The 21723-nt window shown below is 40.6% G+C and overlaps 1 protein-coding gene across 3 annotated transcripts in view; it reads right to left on the bottom strand.

Annotated features, from left to right (window-relative positions):
• MRPL22 (mitochondrial ribosomal protein L22) overlaps positions 1 to 21723 on the bottom strand; it is a 44481-nt gene that overhangs the window by 20053 nt on the left and 2705 nt on the right. The window lies entirely within an intron of this gene.

Raw genomic sequence — 21723 nt, 5'->3', positions numbered from 1 at the left:
GTACAAAACTCTACAAGACGAACAGCCCATTTTCTTCAACAAATAAATTACAAGGAGAAAAAAAAAAGAGCTGAATAAAGGACCTACAGATTACGAGAATTAAGAAAAAAGTCAGTTAATGGGTGGACTTTTTAAAAAAATTTTATTCAATGTATTTAAACTAAAAAAACAAAACAAAACAAACAAAAAACCCAATTCACCCATTTCTCTCACCCCCAACCCGCTGCCTCTTGCAACCACCAATCTGTTCTCTGTACCGATGAGCCCGGTTTGGTTTTTGTTTTGTTTTGATTTTTTAGATTCCACATATAAGAAATATCAAATGGTATTAGTCTTTCTCTGCCTGACTTATTTCACTTAACATAATACCCTCTAGGTCCATCCTTATTGTCACAAATGGCAAGATTTCACTCTCTTTTATGGCTGATTAATATTCCTGTGTTTGTGTGAGTGTGTGTGTGTGTGTTTATATATTTACATATATCACAATTTCTTTAACTACTCATCCACTGATGGAAACTTAGCTTGTTTCCATACCTTGGCTATTGTAATGTAGCAATGGACGTGAGTGTGTAGATATCTTTCCAAATTAGTGTTTTTGTTCTCTTCAGAAGTGGAATTGCTAGATCACATGGTAGTTCATTTTTAGTTTTTTGAGGAACCTCCGTACTGTTTTCCACAGTGGCTGCACCAATTTACATTCCCACCAACACTGCACAACAGTCCCTTTTCTGCACGTCCCTGCCAACACTTCTTATTTCCTATTTTTTGATAATAGCCATTCTAACAGGTGTGAGGTGGTATCTCATTGTGGTCTGGATTTGCATTTCTCTGATGATTAATGATATGGAGTATCTTTTCATGTACCTATTGGTCAATGGCATGTCTTCTTCGCAAAATAACTATTCAGATCTTCTCATTTTTTAATTTGATTGTTTGCGGTTTTTTTGCTATTCAGTTGTATGAGTTTGTTGTATATTTTGGACATTAGCCCTTTATCAGATATATGACTTACAATTATTTTCTCCCATTCAGTAGGCTGCCTTTTCACTTTGTTGATGGTTTCCTGTGCTATGCAGAAGACTTTTAGTTTAATTAGGTTCTACTTGTTTACTTTTGCTTTTGCTTTTGGTGTCAGATTCAAAAAATCACTGCCAAGACCTATGTCAAGGAGCTTACTGCCTGCTTTCTTCTAGGAGTTTTATGGTTTCAGGTCTTACATTCAAGTCTTTAACCTATTTTGAGTTAATTTTGGAGTATGGGGTAGGATAGGATCAAATTTCATTCTTTGGTGTGAGGCTGTCCAATTTTCCAAATACCATCTGTTAAAGAGACTGCCCTTTCCCCAACGTGTATTCTTGCTCTACTGTCATAAGTTAATTGACAACATATGTGTGCGATTATTTCTGGGCTCTATATTCTGTTCCACTGATCTATGTGTCTGTTTTTATACCAATATCATACTGTTTTAATTACTATACCTTTGTAATATAGTTTGAAATCAGGTAGCATGATGCCTCCAGCTTTGTTTTTCTTTAAGATTGCTTTGGCTATTGGGGTCTTTGGAGGTTCCACACAACTTTTAAGACTGTTTGTTCAGGCTTCCCTGGTGGCACAGTGGTTATGAATCCGCCTGCCAGTGCAGGGGACATGGGTTCAAGCCCTGGTCTGGTAAGATCCCACATGCTGCAGGGCAACTAAGCCTGTGCGCCACAACTACTGAGCCGGTGTGCAACAAATACTGAAGCCCGTGCGCCTAGAGCCTGTGCTCCGCAATAAGAGAAGCCACTGTAATGAGAAGCCTGCGCACTGCAATGAAGACCCAACACAGCCAATAAATAAATAAAATTTTAAAAAAACAAAACAAAACACTGTTTGTTCCATTTCTGTGAAAAATGCCATTGAAATTTTGATAGGAATTGCACTGAATCTATAGATTGCTTTGTGTGGTATGGTCATTTTAACAATACTAATTCTTCCAATCCATGAACACAAAATATCTTTGCATTTATTTCTATCTTCTTCAATTTCTTTCATTAATGTCTTGTAGTTTTTAATATACAAGTCTTTCATCTCCTTGGTTAAATTTCTTTCTAGGTATTCTATTCTTTTTGATGCAATTGTAAATGGGTTATTTGATTAATTTATCTTTCTGGTAGTTCTCTATTAGTATAAAGAAACAAAAAATTTTTGTTTGATTTTGTATCTCGCAACTTTACTGAATTTGTTTATTAGTTTTAATAGTTTTTTGGAGTCTTTTGGGTTTTCTTATCATGTCATCTGTAAATAGTGATAGTTTTACTTCTTCCTTTCCAATCTGGATACCTTTTATCTCTTTTTCTTGTCTAATTTCTGCAGCTAGAACTTCCAATACCATGTTGAATAAAAGTGGCGAGAGTGTACATCGTCGTCTTTGTTCCTGACCTTAGAGGAAACGTTTTCAGCCTTTCACCATTGAGTATGATGTTAGCTGTGGACTTGTCATATATGGCCTTTATTATGTTGAGGTATGTTCACTCAATACCTGCTTTGTTGAGAGTTTTTATCAAAAATGGATGCTGAATTTTGTCAAATGCTTTTCCTGCATGTCAATATTGAAACGGTCGTATGATTTTTATCCTTCATTGTGTTAACGTGGTGAATTGCACTGACTGGTTTGCAGATGTTGAACCATCCTTACATTTTTGGAATACATCCCACTTGATCACGATGTATGATCCTTTTAATGTATTGGTGAATTCAGTTTGCTAAGAATTTGTTGAGGATTTTGCATACATGCTCATCGGGGATACTGCCTGTAACTTTTTGTGTGTGGCACCCTTGTCCGGTTTTGGTATCAGGAAAATGCTGGCCTCATAAAATATGTTTGGAAGAATTCTGCCCTCTTCTATCTTTTGGGAGAGTTTGAGAAAGACTGATTTTAATTCTTCTTTTAATGTTTGGTAGAATTCACCAGGGAAGCCATCTGGTCCTGGACTTTTGTTTGTTGGATGGCTTTTGATTACTCATTCAATCTCCTTGCTAGTAATCAGTCTGCTCAGATTTCCTATTACATCATGATTCAGTCTTAGTAGGTTATATGTTTCTAGGAATTTCTCAATTTCTTCTAGGTTGTCCAATCTGTTGGCATATAATTATTCATAGCAGTCTCTTAAGATCCTTTGTATTTCTGCGGTATCACTGTCACACTCCTCTTTCATTTCTGATTTTATTTATTAGAGTCCTCTCTTTTCTTGTTGACTCTAGCTAAAGGTTTGTCAGGTTTGGGGTTTCTTTTTTTTTTTTAATCTTTTCAAAGAATCAGCTCTTATTTTTATTGATATTTTCTATTGTCTTTTTAGTCTCTAGTTCATTTATTTCTGCTCTAACCTTTGTTATTTCCTTCCTTCTACTAACCTTGGACTTCATTTCTTCTTCTAGTTCCTTGAGGTGTAGAGTTAGGCTGTTTCTTCAAACTTTTCTTATTTCTTGAGGTAGACATTTATTGCTGTGAACTTCCCTCTTAGAACTGCTTTTGCTGCATTGCATAAATTCTGCTATGTTACATTTCCATTTTCATTTTCCTCAAGGTATTTTTTTATTTCTTCTTTGACCCACTGGTTATTCAGTAGCATATTGTTTAATCTCCTGAACTCACATCCTCCTATAGACACACTGAGTCTACAGCTACATGTGGAACAACTTCCTCTTAAAAAAAACTAAAGGCTGGCTGGGTGACAACTACATATCAGGCAAACAAGAAGAAAACGACATCAAAGCAGGTAGGAAAGGTTGGCTCACAATCCTGTCATAAACCCCACCCCCAGTATGGCAACCCACAACTGGGAGGGAACTCAAAACCCAGAGCTTCTCCCTGAGAAACAAAGGGTTCAAACCCCACATCAGGAACTACAACTTTTAAGACACGCACTTGAGATGAACCCCCAAAACACCTAATTTTGAAAACCAATTGAGCTCATGGCCTGAGACCCACAAGATGGAGACAATCAGAGAAACACCTCTTAAAGAGTCACACTCAGAAATTCACCTGCCCCAATGCCCAGCTCAGGGGCAGCTGATTGCACCCATACGTAAAGTAAAGGAGGCTCACCTGCTTACAGTAAAACCTCAGGCTAGGGGGACTTCCCTGGTGGCACAGTGGATAAGACTCCACGCTCCCAATGCAGGGGGCCTGGGTTCGATACCTGGTCAGGGAACTAGATCCCACATGTGTGCCGCAACTACGAGTTCACATGCCACAACTAAGGAACCCGTGCGCCACAACTAAGGAGCTGGCAAGTCGCAACTAAGGAGCCCTGGAGCCGCAATTAAGGAGCCCACCAGCCACAACTAAGGAGCCCACGTGCTGCAACTAAGGAGCTGGTGAGCCACAACTAAGGACCTCACAAGGAGCAACTAAAGAGCCCTCCTGCCACAACTAAGACCCTGTGCAACCAAATAAATAAATAAATATTTAAAAAAAAAACCCTCAGCCTGGGGACTTCCCTGGCAGTCCAGTGGTTAGGACTCCACACTCTCACTGCTGAGGGCCCAGGTTCAATCCCTGGTCGGGGAACTAAGATCCCACAAGCCATGTGGCACAGCCCAAAGCAAACAAACAAACAAACAAAAAACACCTCAGCCTGTGGATCAGGCATCCAATTTAACACACCCATTTAGGAGCCTGCTGGAACACTCACTCTACGGAGATGGAGACTAGCGGGCACCATCTTTGCCCTCTCCCTTTGCCGTGTCCCCTGCATTGGCAGGCAGATTCTTAGCCACTGCGCCACCAGGGAAGAAGTCCCCAGGAGATAACTCTTGACTGCCTGGCTCTGGAGGTCAGGGGAGCTTGTGCTCCTGGTCACATGGGACTGCAATAATAGGTGTCACCCAGAAAGGAGCTCATAACCCTGTTTGGCACCATGATTTTTATGACTGCTGCTAGGGGACACATCTACATCGCCTGACTCTGGTGACCAGTAGGGCTTATGCCTGTGGGCCCCCCAGCACTGTAACCAACAGAGAAAGTGTTCCTAAACAGCTGCCACCCCCAGGGCACAGCAAGAGGCAATAGACCTCTGAGGTCTGTCTTTTTGTGAAGGAGGCCTATTAGCTAATCATCACGACTGTGGCCTGGGGGCAGGCTTCTAGTTAAACAGCATATGGAGGGGCTGACTGTAATCCTTTACACACGGCTGGTGCAGTTTCTGCAGCTGACATCCAGAGGATGCCCATCACCTGGCCCTGATGGCCAAAGGGGCTTGTGTTCTGGGGTCTCATGGGACTGTGGCAATTGGGGAGGGATGGTTCTTGGCAGGCTACCATCCTCAGGAGACTATGCAGACAGCAGACCAAGACACACTCCCCATTCTTTCTGTGAAGGAGGCCACTCTGCCTGTCCTGGAGCTTTCAACTGAGTGGCAGGCCTCAAGCCTGGCACACATTTGGTGGCCTATGGAGCTGCTCTCAACAATGCAGGCTGCAGACACCATCTTGGTGCTCTTTCTCTGCCTTGCTCCAGCTCACCAGTATCTCCCAAAAAAGTTTATACACTCATCTGGACAGTGTATCCTGATTTCTGCAACTGCTGCCCAGGGGACAGATCATGTGGCTCTGGGGGCCAGCAGGGCTTACATTTGTGGCCTCCCAGAACTGAATATATCTGCATACTTATAAAGCTGCTGCCTGAGGGTCTAGCTTCCAGTCCAACTGAATCTAGGTGCTGAAACCCTCCTCTTTGGGACACTGTCTATTCTTGGCGCATCCTCAACTACTGGGAGCTACTAATAACATAACAGGATGCTTGGACAAGCACAGAAGTTTGAGAGATGACCAAAAGCTGGGGCAGGGCTGAATAAAAACTTTTCTCTCTTACATGAGGCCACTCCTTCAAGACTGGGAGAAGTAGTCGTTTCTTCTACTGTATAGAAACCAACACAGAGAGTCAAGCAAAATAAAGAAACAGAGGAATATGTTCCAAGTCAGTTAACAAGATAAAACCTCAGAAAAATATCTTAATGAAACAGAGATAAGTAATTTACCTGATAAAGAGTTCAAAGTCATGGTCATAAAGATGCTCACCGAACTGGGAAGACAAATGGATGAACACAGCGAAATCTTCAACAAAGAGATGGAAAGTATAAGAAAATACCAAACAGAAGACACAGAGCTTAAGAATATAATAACTGAAAAATACACTAGAAGTGTTCAACAGCAGACTGGATAAAGCAGAAGAAAGAATCAGTCAACTTGAAGAAAAGGCAGTGGAACTCACCCAAGCAGAGCAGCAAAAAGAAAAAGAATGAAAAAATTTGACTATAGCTTAAGAGACTTATGGGGCAACATCAAACAGACTAACATTTGCATTATAGGGCTTCCAGAAAGAGAAAGAAAAGGGCAGAAATCTTACTTGAAGAAATAATGGCTGGGGAATTCCCTGGAGGTCCAGTGGTTGGGACTCCGGGCTATCACTGCCAAGGGCCAGAGTTCGATCCCTGGTCAGGGAACTAAGATCCCACATGGCCAAAATAAATAAATAAGTAAATAAATAAATTACTATCCCTCTACTTTACCATTAAAACTCCTCTTAAGAATGGAGTTGAGGACATGGGGTGGGAGGGGGAAGCTGGGGCGAACTGAGAGTAGCATGGACATATATACACTACCAAATGTAAAATAGTTAGCTAGTGGGAAGCAGCAGCAAAGCACAGTGAGATCAGGTCAGTACTCTGCGGATGACCTAGAGGGGTGGGATGGGGAGGGTGGGAGGGAGGCTCAAGAGGGAGGGGATATGGGGACATATGTATGCATATGGCTGATTCACTTTGGTGTACAACAGAAACTAACACAGTATTGTGAAGCAATTATACTCTAATAAAGACCTATTTAAAAAACAAACAGGGCTTCCCTGGTGGCACAGTGGTTAGGAATCCACCTGCCAATGCAGGGGACACGGGTTCGTGCCCCGGTCCGGGAAGATCCCACATGCCGCGGAGCGGCTAGGCTCGTGAGCCACAATTACTCAGTCTGCGTGTCTGGAGCCTGTGCTCCGCAACGGGAGAGGCCACAACAGTGAGAGGCCCGTGCACCGCGATGAAGAGTGGCCCCCGCTCTCCGCAACTGGAGAAAGCCCTTACACAGAAACGAAGACCCAACACAGCCAAAATTAATTAATTAATTAATTTTTTAAAAAAATTTGAATTAAAAAAAAACAAAAAACAAAGAACTCCTCTTAAAAAAAAAAAAAGAGAGAAAAAGAAATAATGGCCGAAAACTTCCCTAACTTGGGGAAGGAAACAGACATTCAGATCTAGGAAGCCCAGAAAGTTCCAAGTAAGATGAACCCAAAGAGACCCACACCAAGACACATTATAATTAAAATGTCAAAAGTTAGACAAAGAATATTAAAAGCAGCAAAAAAAAACAAACAAAAAGTCTTGTTACATACAAGGGAACCCCCATAAGCCTATCCACAGATTTTTCAGCACAAATTTTGCAGGCCAGAAGGGAGTAGCATAAAACATTCAAAGGGCTGAAAGAAAAAAAAACTTTCAACCAAGAATACTCTACCTGGCAAAGTTATTCAGAACTGAAGGAGAAAGAGAGTCTTCCAGACAAGCAAAAGCTTAAAAGGGTTCCTCACCACTAAACTGACCTTACAAGAAATAAGAAATGTTAAAAAGACTTCTTTAAGTGTGGACTACTATAATCTTAAAAGTACAAAAGTTATTTAACCATTGGAAATTTGAACATTAACTGGACATTTGATATTTTTTAATAAGATACATGGTGAAATATTTATGGATGAAATAATATACTATCTGGGATTTGCTTCAAAATATGATGGGGAAGAGCAGGGGCTCTAGATAAAACAAGAAAACAAGATAGGCCATGAGTTAATAATTGTTGGAGTTGGGTGATGGGTTCATGAGGGTTCATCATATTGTCTACTTTTGTTTATATCTGGATACAGCCAAATAACAACAAACTTTGGTGTTTCCCTACTGCTCAGAATATAGTCTAAACTCCTTAACAAGACACAGAAGGCCTTTCATAATCTAACACCAGCCTGGCCATCTCAGCTTATTCACCTTAAAGCCTAACCACACAAACATTCACTGTTCCCTGAACAAGCCACATTCTTTCATATCTTTACACTTTTGCTCATGTTGTTTTCTCCTCCCTTATTATCTCCTGAATGAAACGCTTGTCCTGTTTTAAGTCCCAGCTCAAGTGTCACCTCAATGTGAACCTGATCCCTTCTCCAAGACAACCAATCCCCCTATTGCCTTAGTACTTTGTTCTTGCCAGCCATATAGCAATGAGTTGTACTACTCCTGAACTGTAAAGTGGCTGCAGAAGAATGAGTTCCTGTAGTAAGTGTATCTATTTGAGCATTTGGAGGGCAAGCATGACATCCTTTGTATTTTAGCACCAAAGACAATATCTGGCACATACATACTGAGTAAATATTTAACCCAGACTTAAATATTCAAAGTTGTTGTATATTGGCAGATTCTCACACACAATATATGCAATTAGATTATATACTTGGCAAAGTCTTTTTTTTTAGTCCTCAAACCATTCAGGCTAAAGAATTTTAAAAATCTATTCTTCTAGTGGCTCACTTCTCCTACTCTACCTCAAGTTCACTGATCAGTGCCATCAAAATACCTAACAAAATCTGTACTTTTGCCATCCACATTTAGCTTGCACTATTTTAACTGAAAAGCACAAAACCAGAACATATGATGTAAGAGGACAGAATTTTCTAATAAAACTATAAGCCAGGTGATGAGGGCAGAGACTACAGAGTCAACAAGACCTGGGTCTAAATCCTAACTCTAATACTAGATGAATGGCCTTGGGGAAGTCACATAACTTTCTAGACCTCAGTTTTCTCATCAGTAAATGGAGTAATAATAGTAATTACCTCATAGGCTTCTTTTTTTTTTTTAAACGGATATTTTTATTAATTAATTAACTTATTTATTTTTGGCTGTGTTGGGTCTTCGTTTCTGTGCGAGGGCTTTCTCTAGTCGTGGCAAGCGGGGGTCACTCTTCATTGCGGTGCGCGGGCCTCTCATTATCACGGCCTCTCTTGTTGCGGAGCACAGGCTCCAGATGCGCAGGCTCAGTAGTTGTGGCTCACGGGCCTAGTTGCTCCACGGCATGTGGGATCTTCCCAGAACAGGGCTTGAACCCGTGTCCCCTGCATTAGCAGGCAGATTCTCAACCACTGCACCACCAGGGAAGCCCACCTCATAGGCTTCTTTTTTTTTTTGGCCACACCGCGAGGCATGCGGGATCTTAGTTCCCCAACCAGGGATAGAACCCACGCCCCCTGCAGTAGAAGCGCAGTCTTAACCACTGGACTACCAGGGAAGCCCCCCACACAGGCTTCTTAAGGAGCTCAAATGAGATACTTTAAGTAAAATACTTAACCTGACACATAATAGGGCTCAATAAATTTGAGTATTACTTTTAGAATGAGAAGAATACCTACTTCATTCTGTTGGTGGTATATAAATAATTAACATACAACACTCTACAAAGTCTAGCACAAGATAAACACTGGTAGCTAGTATTAACTTTAAATTAGGCCCTCTGAACAGTTCATCTCTCCTGTTCTCAAAAAAAAATAAACAGTTTGAACTGTTTGAATTGCGTAAACTTCGTATTATACAATTTCAAACCTTCTTCTCATGTTTATAATCATGATCATTTGTTTCTATGAAGTTGTAATTCGTGCATGCACTAAGTTTGTCAATTTCTTTATCTATGAGAAGAGGAATTGGCGTACTTCATCTCCAGGGTCTCTCCAAACCTTAATTCTTCTTTCATCTCGTGGATGACAGCAGGATTACAGAAATATGAATGCCTTGGCTTCTCTTTAACTCTTCGATGAAACCACTACTATACGAAACAGTCTGAAAGACTGCTTGAGGGTGAGGCCCATGCCTTCTATATCCTCCATATCTAGCATAGTGTTTTATACTCCTCAAATCCTCAATACACATTCAGTGAATTAAATACAATGGCTAATAAATTAAACACATGATGAATTAATAATGACAAAGCTTTCTGAATGCCTACAATACTTTCAGGGCTCAAATGCTTCATAAAATGAATTATCAAGCAAATACTAAACAACTGTAATCAAATTAAAGTAAAATATGATTACAAACGGGGTCTTTAAATCAGAAGTGTACTAAATCAATAAGTTTTATGCGCCCTCTCCTGGCCAACTATTGGAATAACACTAAGTTAAAGCAGGAAACGAAGTGCTCATAAGGTACAATTGAAAATAAAATTAATTCAAAATTTAAGGCTTTTTTTTTTTTTTTTTTTTTTGCCATGCCACTCGTCTTGCAGGATGTTAGCTCCCCAACCAGGGATTGAACCCAGGCCACGGCAGCGAAATCACTGAGTCCCAACCACTGGACTGCCCAGAAATTCCCAAAACTTAAGGCTTTTATGAGACCATTTCATGTAAGAAAGCCTGTGAAGAGTCACTGAAGAAAACAAATTCAAGAAAAGGAAGTTGGGGGACTTCCCTGGTGACACAGTGGTTAAGAATCCGCCTGCCCCATCATCAAAAAATCTACAAACAATAAATGCTGGAGAGGGTGTGGAGAAAAGGGAACCCTCTTGCACTGTTGGTGGGAATGTAAACTGATAAAGCCACTATGGAGAACAGTATGGAAGTTCCTTAAAAAACTAAAAATAGAACTACCGTACAACCCATCAATCCCACTACTGGGCATATACCCTGAGAAAACCATAATTCAAAAAGAGTCATGTACCACAATGTTCACTGCAGCTCTATTTACAATAGGCAGGACATGGAAGCAAACTAAGTGTCCATCGACAGATGAATGGATAAAGAAGATGTGACACATATATACAATGGAATATTACTCAGCCATAAAAAGAAACGAAATTGAGTTATTTGTAGTGAGGTGGATGGACCTAGAGTCTGTCATATAGAGTGAAGTAAGTCAGAAAGAGAAAAACAAATACCGTGTGCTAACACATATATATGGAATCTTAAAAAAAAAAATGGTTCTGAAGAACCTAGGGGCAGGACAGGAATAAAGACGCAGACATAGAGAATGGACATGAGGACACGACGATGGGGAAGGGTAAGCTGGGACAAAGTGAGAGAGTGGCATGGACATATATACACTACCAAATGTAAAACAGATAGCTAGTGGGAAGCAGCCACATAGCACAGGGAGATCAGCTCGGTGCTTTGTGACCACCTAGAGGGGTGGGATAGGGAGGATGGGAGGGAGACGCAAGAGGGAGGAGATATGGGGATATATGTATATGTATAGCTGATTCACTTTGTTATAAAGCAGAAACTAACACACCATTGTAAAGCAATTATACTCCAATAAAGATGTTAAAATAATTAATTAATTAATTTAAAAAAAAAACAAGAATCCGCCTGCCAAAGCAGGGGACACGAGTTCGAGCCCTGGTCTGGGAAGATCCCACATGCCGTGGAGCCCGTGCACCACAACTACTAGAGAATGTGCTCTAGAGCCCGTGAGCCACAACTACTCAGCCCATGTGCCACAACTACTGAAGCCCATACACCTAGAGCCCACGCTCCACAAGAGAAGCCACTGCAATGAGAAGCCCGCGCACTGCAACAAAGAGTAGCCCCTGCTCCCCGCAACTAGAGAAAGCCCGTGGGCAGCAACGAAGACCCAATGCAGCCATCAATAAATAAATAAATTTATAAAGAAAAGGAATTAACAAATGATAGCATGGGTTATTGCTAGAATCCATTTCCTTCTGTAAAATTTCTTCCAACAAATATTAGATTTTAACTCTGCCTAGAGCTCTAGCTTACTGTTAGCATTCTAAAGAATGAAAATAAGTTAAAATCTTAAAAAAAACAACAAAAACGAAAAAAAAAAGAAAAGGCAACCAGGATCAACTTTTATCATTTTGAAACTCAAAGATCACTACTGGTATTTACTATACCCTTTCATTTACTAGGAAACCCAAATCCCTTTAGCTTCACTGCATCTCTGTAAATTGGGTGAAGGAAGGTAGGCATGAACCACCACTCCAGAGCGCTTGTACACGAAACACACACAGGTTCCCACAGTACAGTGAGATTGCCTGAGCTCAAGCAGAAAGTGAATGGTATGCTGGAACTAGCAAATGAATTTCCCTTCTCTCATTATTCTGGTGTTTTCTATCTACCAATACTTGAGGATTAAGTTTAAGTACCATGTTTCAAATCCTGCCCATAGTCATTAGGCATTGAAGAGTAGCAGATACAAGCCAAATTTTAGGATTAAGAGTTAACTCAGATAAGACAGAGTATCTGAAACTTCCTAAAGTCACAATTTGACAGAATACTTCCTCTTTGTTCCTCAAAGTTTACTTTGAAATTTAGTACAAGGTATACTCAAGTCCCAAGTGAAGATAATACTGGCCTCAGGCTCAATCTTAAGAAATTCATGTTATTAGATGCATCAAGGTAAAAAGTTCTTTGTTCCAAATTTACTTCAGATAACATTAATCCCACACTTGAGGCTGAATAAAAGAACATCCTCCCTCTTGCCTCCATTAAAATCTAAAATAAAAAGCTGAAGTGATATGTATATTCTCATAACTCAGTATAATTTTAGTACTTTGTGAAAGTCAAGGACAATCAAACAAGGAAACAAGAATTTAGCAAACAAAAAAAGTGAAATCCCAGCAACCATGGACCATGATAAACTCAGAGTTTTTCCGACCTCGGCATTATTGACATTTTAAGCAGGTCATTCTTTGTTGTGAGGGCTCTCCTGTGCCTCTGTCATAAGGATGCTTAGTGGCATCCCTCACCTCTACCCACTAGATGCCAGCAGCACCCCCTGCCTTGTGACAATCTTGCAGCGCCTCCAGATGTTGCCAAATGTCTCCTGGGGGGAGGTGAGAGGCAAAACTGCTCCCAATTGGAAGTCACTATTAGCTAAAGCAGCATTAAAACAAACAAACAAAAACAAAACGACAGTGCTAGTTTTTGCAGACTAGGGAGCATGACTTCTCTGTTCCAAAAGGTTCCAGTTATCACGCCATACACATGTGGATGGTTAGTAAGTCAGATTTTCTCACTCTGTAAAGCAATAATGACTAACTGCCTAAATTTTACATTCTTATTCATAAGAATAAGTGGGCCCTTAAGGCTGCCTGGCATTCCTACTGTATTTCTCTAGTCCATTTACTCTCCTAGCCCCTGTAGACAAACTTCATACCTCCTCCTTGCTAGTTAAACCTCCCATATCTCCTCCCTCATCCTCAGTCTCAGCTGATAATTGTGCTTATTCCCTGAGAAAATTGAACAATCAAAAGAGAACTTCCAGGGGACTTCCCTCAGTTAAGACTCTGAGCTCCCAATGCAGGGGGCCGGGGCTCAATTCCTGGTCAGAGAACTAGATCCCACATGCATGCCACAACTAAGAAGCCAGCAAGCTGCTACTAAGGAGCCGGTGAGCTGCAACTAAGGAGCCTGCCGGCCGCAACTAAGAAGCAGGCGAGCCACAACTAAGAAGCCTGCCTGCTGCAACTAAGACCCAGCGCAACTAAATAAATTTAATTAATTAATTAATTGTTGCTTTAAAAAAAAAAGAAGAGAACTTCCACAAGCTCCCACCACCTAATCTATATACCCACTGGCATCCATAGCCATACACACTTACTATCTTCACTTGTTACTATGAATGCAAGTCTATGCCCTAATCAGGACCAATCTCGTCCCTTGCTCCCTAGATCCCATTTCTTCCCATCTACTCAAGGGCACTGCTTCGGCAATTCTTTCTTCCCCCTTTAAATCGTCAATTTTTCTTCTCTATTGGAACACTACCATCAGCAAACAAATATACTCTAATATCTCCCAACTTAACTGTCCCCTGACCACCTCCCTCTAGCTACTGCTGCAAAACTCCTTGATTGAGTTACCTCAACTCCCTGTCTCTAATCCCAGCCCTCCCATTCATCCTTAACCCTCTCCCATCATTCCACCAAAACTGCTTTATCAAGGTCATCAAAGATATCTGTGTTGTAAAATCCAGTGGACAATTCTCAGTCCTCATCTGAGAATGATCTAAGTATCCCTGGTAAAAGGGCTCTCTGACTACCCAACAATTCCAGTGTTGGAGGGTGGTTCCTCACACCACCACTAAGTAATGCTCTGACACCAGCTGGGTGTCCTACAATTAAATTCAATTCTGACACTCTCTACCTGGGGACAGCATCACATTAAGGGCTCTGTCCCACAAGACCACCCTCCACTTCAGATGCCAATTACAAGCTCAGGTTGTTACCTGTGCTTCTGACCAACTGGCTATAAATCAAGAGGTTCTCATGATGCCCTTCTTGGGTTTGATTAATTTGCTAGACCAGCTCACAAAATTCAGGAAACCCATTTACTCACTAGATTACTGATTTTTTATGAAAGATAGTAAAAGATATGAATCAAAAGCCAAATGAGGAGACACACAGGGCAAAGTCCCAAACAAAGGAGCTTCCGTCTTCGTGAAATGTGGGGCCCAGCACAGTGGCACATAGAAGCATTCTGGCTCCCCACTCAGAAGCTCTCTGAACCCCCTCCTTCTGGCTTTCTATGGAGGCTTCATTACATAGGCAGGATTAACTAACTCATTGGCCTTTGGTAACTGATTCAACCTGCAGTCCTTCTCCCCTCCCTGGAAACCAGGAGGTTGTGGGACTAAAAGTTTCACCCCTCTGTTCATGGTTGGTTCCCCTAGCAACCAACCCCTATCCTTAGGTGCTTCCCCAAATTCACCTCATTAACATAAACCCAGTTGTGGTGGAAAGGGGCCATGTCAGGAATAACAAGACACCCATTTCACTTTATGGCTCTGAAGCCATAAACTGAGGACAAGAGAACAAATATGATGACAAAAGAAGCTCCCATAACCCTATGGCTCAGGAAATTCCAAGGGTTTTGGGAGCTGTGAGCCAGAACCATAGACAAAGACAAAATATACATGAGAAATATATTGTGGCCTATTTGTCATAAATCATAATATCACATCTGGTCACCTGCTCTTCCTTGAGGCACTTTCTTTACTTGAGTTCCAGGACACTACACACTCTGGGTTTTCCTCTCACCTCTCTAGACACTTCCCTAGTCTCCTTTGTTTTGTCCTCCTCAACCTGATCTGTAAATGTTGGCTGCCTCAGGTAGGAATCAATCCTTGGACTCTTGTGCTTTCTATCTACTCTCATAGTGAAGTCAACCAGACTCATGGCTTTAAATACTGTTCATACACTGATGACTCCCAAATCTGCAGGCCTTCTATGAACTCCCAACTCATATATCCAATTGCCTCCTCACATCTCTACTTGTATGCTTACCGGCGATCTCACACTTAACAAGCCCCAAACTGAGCTCCTGATAGTCTCCCAAAACTTGCTCCTCTGGAAGTCTTCCTACCTCAGCAAATGGTAACTCCACACTTCCATCTGCTCAGGTCGTAAACCCTGGTGTCACCCTTCTTTCTCACACCCCACATCCAATTCATCAACAGGTCCTGTCAGCTGTTGTTAATGCACTGCCAGAATCCAACCATTCACCCACCTTCACAGCCACCCTAATCCAAGCCACCATAATCTCAAACTTGAAATATCCAATGGTTTCTACTTCTATCCTTGCTCCTCATCCCCATTCTGGTCTGTTCTGAACACAGAAAGAGCCACCACCCATAAACATAAGTGCGATCATATCACTCTTATACTGAAAACCCACCAATGGTTTTCCATCTCACTAAGAATAAAAACCAAAGTACTTACAATGATCCATAAGGCTCTACATGATCTCCTATTCCTTCTTCTGACCTCATCTCGTACTACCATCTCCCCTCCTCACTCACTGCTTTTGACCATACTAGGTATGTTCCCTCCTCAGGGCCTTTGCACTTATGTTCCATCTCTCTAGAATGGTGTTCACCCAGATGTTGGCATGCCTTGACAGCCTGCTCCCTGGTTTCTTTCAGATCTTTACGCAAATGCTATCTTAATGAGGCCTTTCCTATCTAAAACTGCAACCTCCCTCTTGTATACACACACTTCCTATTCCCATTCTCTGCTCTCATTTTCTCCTAAGCAGTTGTCACTATCTAATATACTCTGTATTTTACTTATTATTTGCCTCCCTCACTAGATTGTACACTCCATGAGAGCAATGATTATGTTCTTTGTTCACTACAAAATTCCTAGTGCTAGAATAGCCTGGCACACAGCAGACACTACATACATATTTGTAGAATGAATTCGAGAATACAGGGGACAGCCAAGTAATATAAATAAGAGGGCTGGGTATAGGTACCTATGTAAAAATTTCACACTTGGCTGGAAAATGAGGAAAACTGAAGAATATACATCCCATCTAAAGAGTGGTACACTCTTCTGCTCTAGAAAATTGTTGCCATGCTTTGCAATGCATAATAGAATCTAGAAACCTAGATTTTTATGAGAAAGCTACTACTTTTTAAACACTGATTGAAAAAGAAGGTTTTAAACACAATATAACATACAGACAAAGCATATCTGTAGGCTTGATTCATCAGACAGATCTCCAATCTGTAACCTCTCGGGGTAAGATAGCACAGCCCCGAAGTGGCTATTTAAAATGTTTCATTCTTCCCTGCCCCCATGTTACTCTTCTTTTTCATGATATAGCACATATTTATTCATTTATTTTTATTTTTATTTATACTTATATACTCTGGGGAGTTTGGCCCACTACAGAGGGGATGAGAACAAATTTAAAAAGTCACAATTCTCAGCAGAACAATTTTTAAAAAGAATCTGAGAATAAATCAAAAAGTTTATAAATATATTATTGTTCAACCTCCTAGTTCACAGATCTAACACCTTCCCTCAGAAAAGCTAGTGGAAGCCTCTGGTGTCAATAATCATGTGAAAATAAGGCATTAAACCTTTCAGATCACTACTGTATCATTCAGAGTAATAACAGTCATATTCTAGTGAGTAACTAACTGCATGGGTATATAGAGCTTCTAGAGCTTTATTTTGTCCTAAGGAATACTTAAAAGAATTTGTATAATCAGCATAAACTATTCTATTACATAAAGCTGGAAATCTGTACCTATACTTAATTTGCCATTAGGATTCCTTCTTGGCACTGGAGTGGAAAAACCTGAATCTCAATTTCTGGCAATCTCTCAGACTACAACTTGCATCTGTTCAGGCTGACTGATGGTTCAACTTACACTTACTGACCAAGTAATAAGGATAGGGTAGTACAGGTACTATTCTAGGTGATGGGAATGCAAAGAGACATAAAACCTATTTCCAGCCCTGAAGTGATTTAAAATTCAGTTAGAGAGATAAAGGATTAACCATAATGTGCAACAGGCATTAAAATGTCAGAAGAAGTCACAGGAGGGCTGGGGTAATCAGGATGGCTTTGAGGAGTTGGGGTCTGAGCTGAGTGTTGAACAAAGTATGGACTTCCACATGCAGAAACCTGGGAAAAGAGCACTCCAGGTTAAAGGCATAGCAAAAGTAAAGGTGTGATTTACAGGGCATCTTTCTGAAAAAAAAAAAGACCTGAAGATGATACAACAGACCTCTTTTGAAAGAGAATACAGCGGGCTGAATGGTGGCCCCAAAGATATGTGCACATCCTTACTCCCAGAATCTGTGAATAATACATTCTATAGAACAGGAGGTAATTAAGTTAGGGATCTTCAGAGGAGGAGCTTATCCTGGATTATCTTGTTCGGCCCTAAATGTAAGTCTGTTTTTCTTAATGAGAAAGATGCAGAGAAAGTTTTGAAGCAGAAAAAAGGAGGGAAAGGTGAGGTGAAGACAGAGAGAAGCCGGAAGAGGCAAGGAATGGATTCTCCCCTATAGCCTCCAGAGGGAGTACAGCCCTACTGACACCTTGATTTTGGATTTCTGGCCTCCAGAACTGTGGGAGAATAAATTTCATTTGTTTTAAGTCACCCAGTTTGGGGTAATTTCTTACAGCAGCCCTAAGAAACTAATACAGAAACCTTTCAGATCCATGAGTTAGACTTGAAGGAGATACAAACTCTAATTGAAAGAAGAGTCTTGAGAGTGCTTTCAAAGGAATAAAGTGTCACATAAACAAGAGACTCACTAAACAAACATAAATATTATGGAACTGAAAATGTCCATCTATAAGGTCTCCTTGTTTTAGCACATGGCCATTTTAGGGCTTATTGTCAAGCCTCAATACTGGTCAATTTTTCTTTTTTCAAAAGTAAATATCAGGGAACTTGCCTGGTGGTGCAGTGGTTAAAAATTTGCCTGCCAATGCAGGGGACACAGGTTCGATCCCTGGTCCAGGAAGATCCCACAAGCCACAGAGCAACTAAGCCCGTGTGCCACAACTACTGAGCCCGTGCTCTAGAGCCCACGAGCCACAACTACTGAGCCCACACGCCACAACTACTGAAGTCCACACGCCACAACTACTGAAGTCCACACGCCTAGAGCCCGTGCTCCACAACAAGAGAAGCCACCGCAATGAGAAGCCCACGTACCGCAACAAAGAGTAGCCCCTGCTTGCCACAACTAGAGAAAGCCCGGGCACAGCAACGAAGACCCAGTGCAGCCAAAAATAAACTAAAAAAAAAAAAAAAAGTAAATGTCAGGGAATTCCTTGGCGGTACAGTGCTTAGGACTCCATGCTTCCACTGCAGGGAGCACAGGTTCAGTTCCTGGTCGGGGAACTAAGAACCCACAAGCCACACAGCGCAGCCCACCCCCCTCAAAAAAAAAAAAGTAAATGTCAGCATACACTTGATTTCTATTTAAATCCTTTTAACTAAAACATTAAAATAAAAGATCATTAAATTATACCATTTTGATCATGGTTTGTGGTTCTTGGGGACTGTTGTCACTTTTAGGAAATACAACCTGAAGTGATTAGGAGTAAAGGACCATAACGTGTACAATTCACTTTCAAATGATTCAAGGAAAAAAGCATGTATATTTATAGAGTTATGTTTACAACTGATGAATCCAGCTGAAGGACATTGTAATCTTTCAACTTTCCTGTAGGACTGAAATTTTTCAAAGTATATTGAGGAAAATATTTCACCCATTAACACAAGGGTCACTGCCTGACACACTTTCCAACATACTGTATACCACTAATCATTATTGTGTAGTTACGTTTATTATTGTGTATCATTATTGTCCTTTTGTTTAGTTATGATGTCCCAGTGCAAAGATTGCTATACTAAGGATTATGAAATTACAAGCCAAACTATGAATGTGATATGCATTTTTCTGGGAACATTTCTTGTGGCTTTCGTCATACTCTCAAAGAGGTCTGTGACTCAAATTTAAGAACCACTGTCCTAAAGGGGAAGGAATCACAAGCCCTCAGATCATAGGGTAAGATTTATTTAAGAGAGCACAAATCAGCGGGGCTGTCAAATCTGCCGGCCGTGGCAATCAGAACACTGAAAGCATGGATGCATAAAAACAAGAGATAATTTCTACCCCTTACACTGGAAAAGTCTCTTAAGAGTGACTCAACTGAATAGGCTAATGTATATTTCAGTTTCTTATCTTCCTGCCAATTGTTCTACAAAAGTAGGGCTGATAGATGAAATACGTAATCTCATCTAAGAGTGTTAAGTAGCTACTGATTGGTTCCAGCATTAAATCTGATTCCTCTCAAACAACTTCACAGCAATATCATCCCCAGTCAAAACACCTCCACAGTGCCAGGCGCTAAAATAGACATTTAACGTATTAGTCTCTTAGTTCTCACAACCATCCTTGAAGTTAAATATTATCCTCATTTTTTGATATGAGGAAACTGAGCCTCACAGAAGTTAAGCAAATGGCCCAAGACCACAATACTTGTACCTGACAGAGACCTGAAATCCAGCTCTATCACCTGAAGCCCAGTGTTTATTCAAATATATCACACTGTTCTCATCATTTATCCACCAAACTGCTGATTCATGACATTTCCAACTTGGTTTTTCTTATGGAGAATTTTAACCTATGTACAGCTTAGTAACCAGTGCCTTCAAACTTTTAAACCACCAAAATATACTCTTCACTCTTTAAACTTAAACTCACCTCTTCCAGAAAGACTCCCCCGACAAACCCCTTCAGGGCTCATCACTCAGTCCCTCCCATGATGTGATACAGCACTATTTTAAGCCAGAGAATTTTTTGTTTAGATCCTAGGTTTGCCATGTAACCTTCAGTAAGTCACAAAAATTCCCAAATGCTTGCATCAGTAAAATGGGAGACTTGAAATTCAAAGGTTGGAAATTGTCAGTCTGCTACCAAATATAGCCTGCAGAAAAGTTTTATTTGGTCAGCAGCATTTTTTTAATCCAATTCAATGCCTTTAGAGGAGAAATGCACTCTATGACTGCCACAAGCCCTACCACTCTCTTTTTACAAAGACCACTTTTCCTAGTTCATTCATTTCTATTACCTGTCTGGCAATTGGTATGTAATTACATTTCCAACCACTGAATTAGATATCTCTAAAATTTTACACGGTCATCATAAGCATTAGTTATGCCTTTTCTACTTAGTTTTCATGTGGTCATTTCCCCACTAGAAAGTTCAGAATGGGGACTTGTAAAATCATATAACTTCAAAATTAGAAAGAGCCTCCAAGACTACCTAGCAAAATCCAACCCTCTTGTATTACACAGATGACAAGACTGAAGCCAAACTGCTTTAGTTACTTGCTCAGAGCTTCCCAATATAAGTCAGTGTGGGACAATTTAAATCAACAAAAATCAACAAAATATTCACTTTGTGCAAGACCCTATACTGGAGCTACAAAAAGAAACAAGAAGTGTCCCTAACTGTCCAGGATACACAAGGTAGCAGAGGACACAGACACATATATATGAAGCCATTATTTAAGGAACACATACTAAAGGAAAGGAGAAATTGATTTCTTTCATTTTTAGTGAGATCATGAAGGGGAAACAGTTAAAGAGGAGTCTGAATAATGAGAACTGCTGTTATTGACAGAAAGTGAGGGAAAAGCATGAAAAACCAAGAAACAAATAAAGGCACAGCATACTCAGAAAAAGTAAGTAAATCAGCATGGCTGGGGGTAGAGTGATAGAAGATAATCTACGAAAGCAGTGAAGACAAATCCTAAGTGCCAGTACTTCCTACTTTCTTCTTTAGCCCACCTCTTCCTCCCTCGAACCGAGAATCTAAGACAAAGCTAGATATAATGGGAACTCAATAGTAGTTTATAATGATAAAAACACTAATGGCAGCTAAGATTTAGGGCGGGATTATTATACACCATGCACTGTACAAAACACTTCATAAGCCTTATCTCATTGAATCCTGATTAAAAATCTATGAGGTAGTACTAATTTTTCTCTCATATCATAGAAGATAACTGAAGCTTAAGAAGAATAAGTAACTTTTCCAAAATCGCAGTTAAAATGTGGACTCACACTCAACTTATCTGTCTCCAAAGTCTATGGACTAAACCAAAATTAATGTTAACAAATACATGGATCAGAAAAGTTACAATCAGATTATCAACCTCCAAAGAGCCACAGCTGTACTACAGAAGAAGAACAATGAGAAGGGAGCAGAGAAAGCCTCTTGCCAGTACTGACTTCAGCTGCGTTCCCTAACCTTAACGAACGCTTTGTCCTGAGGTCAAAGAATGCTCTAAAAATACAGTATAAAGCTTCAAAAGTC

Source organism: Balaenoptera acutorostrata, chromosome 2 (assembly GCF_949987535.1).
Source record: "Balaenoptera acutorostrata chromosome 2, mBalAcu1.1, whole genome shotgun sequence".
Lineage (NCBI taxonomy): Eukaryota > Metazoa > Chordata > Mammalia > Artiodactyla > Balaenopteridae > Balaenoptera > Balaenoptera acutorostrata.
The sequence above is the reverse complement of the archived record's forward strand: the minus strand, read 5'-3'. Positions and strand labels throughout refer to the sequence as shown.